The sequence below is a fragment of the Sylvia atricapilla genome, chromosome 5, assembly GCF_009819655.1.
Source record: "Sylvia atricapilla isolate bSylAtr1 chromosome 5, bSylAtr1.pri, whole genome shotgun sequence".
Taxonomy (NCBI): Eukaryota; Metazoa; Chordata; class Aves; order Passeriformes; family Sylviidae; genus Sylvia; species Sylvia atricapilla.
Window position 1 is genome coordinate 33307174 of NC_089144.1, and position 2829 is coordinate 33310002.

The following is a 2829-nucleotide window of genomic DNA, read 5'->3' on the forward strand; positions in this document are numbered from 1 at the left end:
AGTTTAACACTCCACTAATCTAAAGGGCTTCCCAGCCATTCATCCTCCTGATGCTCTGGAGACACATGGAGTTCAGCAGCATTACTCATGCAGTGCAATTTGAGACACAGAGGAGAAGGAGGATAAGCTGACCAAGACCCACAGACAGCCCATGGCAAAGCCCAAAGCAGATCTGCTCCCAGTTTCTGCTTGCTCTTTCAGACCTTTCTTTTCTTTGGCGCACCCGCAAACCCATCCTGTGGTTTGTGAACTTTAACAAGCCTTTCAAAAAAAGCTTGTCTGGATTTTGGGTTGGTAAAGAAATTTGAAACCAAGGTAAGGCTTTGTATTGGTGTGTGCTGTGAAAATTTCACATGGCTGTTTTTCACCCAACTTGTTCAGCCATAATAGCATAGCACAGTGGGCCAGAAAACTACATGTCTTACTGAACAGCCTAGTTTCAATGAGGAAGGTGGAGAGAGTGGTGGGTATGGAAAATGGGTTTTCAAGAGTTTATGGAAGTTACCACTTCCTTTGGGAATACACATTCCTTGCAAAATCTATTCCTCTTCCCAGACATACATACCCTTTGTTTTTACTGCAGTGATCCTGTATACCCAATGACTTGGCATTGTGTATTTGTTAACAGACTCTTCATGCACAGTTTGAATTACTCATAAAGTCCTGCTTTCCACAACCTATATAGAGAAATATGGAGTAACTAGGTTAACTGAATTCAAAGGAAGGCAATTCTAAGTCTTTCATAAAATTTTAAACAAGAAAGGATAAAGGGCTCAAACAATAGTGGTTTTAACATGTCTCTGCTACTGCACTCTTGAAACCAGTTTGCAAGTCAGTTGTGAAAATGTCTGAGACATGTTTGCTACTTCTGTGGAGACAACTATCCTGTTAATTTTCATTCCAAATGTCAAGATATTTTGCAAAAAGTGCACAGGCTGTGCAAACTCTTGTTCAGCACAGTAGCCCTTATTTATTCTCTTGGGGCTTTTTACTGCTACCACTAAAGTCTATGGATTATTAGATTAGTAGGAGCAGAGTTGAGACTCATTCATGAGACCAGGACATATGCTGCTGTTCCAGTCCACAGGTTCATAGACCATTTGTGCTGTGTTTTAAGAAACAAAACCCAGTGTCAAACTGCCATTTAAAATTTTATTGTGACTACTCAAGCTGTGCTAAAATGGAAGGTAAGTCATCTGCCTCAGTCACAGATTTGCTGCAGTTTTAATTTTCTCAGTGCAGTGAAGGTGGTTGGCAGACATCCGCTTTCAGATGTAATTGTGCTGACCAGAGAATCCACCATCTCTCCCTGCTTCACACTTCCCCCATCTGTTTAGCACTCTACGGTTCTACCAGTGGAAGGACTTGCAGGAGAGTTCAGGCAACCCACTGCTGATAATAGTTGCTGGGAGGGCCCAATCCATTTCCAGCAGCCATCTGACTTGAAGGAGACTCTTTGAATCCCACTGCTGTTCTCCTTTGTCTGTCTACCTTAGTTGGTCTTATAAAAAACAAAAACAGACACCCCACTTCACCCTAAAGATCATTGATTATCATATTCACAGCTGCAGCAATGTTATACACAGGTAGGTAGGTAGGTGAATGGGCAGGTAAGAACAAAGATAGATAGATAGATAGATAGATAGATCGATAGATAGATACATACATACATACATACATACATACATACATACGTACATATGTACATACTTTTTTTGTTTTTCTTGAAAATACAGACATAAAACAAAAGCTATTGTACACTTACACAAGCAATCCCATTTCCTCTGTCAACACTGTCAACTTTTCTCTTGATCTGCATCTAAACATCCCAGAAGAGGTTGGGACACTTTTCTATCCAAGGAAGCTTGTCCATTTTCTCTCTTTGTCTTTCAATTTACTGAATGATTCATTTTCAATTGTTTCTGCAGAATAGAGCAAAGGCAATAGGAAGAAATGTCTTACTGTTACAGGGAGTCAAAATATTCACTAGAGATGTGTTTATGTGTGTTGTCATGATTCTGGCATGAAACCCATTGATCTAGCCACCCTTTTTGTCCTGTTTTCATTCTTCTTGACATCTGTAATGCATGGTTAGCACATTCTATTTCACATTTCTTGCTCCCTTGTTTTATCTCCTTCCTTGTATGAGCATAGTAGTTATGAAAAAACATTTACTACCCATACTCATGTTTGCTGATAATTTTACTCCTTTTAGATCTTTCTTTGACTTTTAATGGGTATCTTCCAGGTACCTCTGACTAAACCGAATGTTCTGCTGCATGAAATGAAAAGCACAATCAACAACAGAGGGACATTTCATCAGCCCAGCAGGTCAGATAATTTTTTCTTTTTAAGTCTTACCAACTTTCTGACTCCAGAGTTATATTTTTATTTTCTCAGGATATCTGAGAAACACTGTAACACTGGTTACAGATATCAGTTTAACTCTGAATATTCTGTCAATGCATAATTTCCACTCTTGAAAATGAAAAGACATCTGAAAAAACATTTTCTGTAAAAGGATAAATTAATGGTGTTATTACAAGTCTTGTTCAGAAATGGTAGCATTAATAAACACGATAAATTCTAAGTGGGTTTCTTTTCTTCTTACAAAAAAAAAAAAAAAAGTCACACATAAATTGATCTATTACACACATAGATCATGTCTCCAATTTTGTTTGAATTGTGATTTTAATGATTTTTGTGATTCATAATACCAGAGCTGACTGCGATGGACAAGGACATAGAGGGTTGTCTAAATCCTTGTAAGTGTGCTGAAAGTTTCTTTTGTCTAACACACCAGCTAACTTTTTGATTAGATTAAGACCT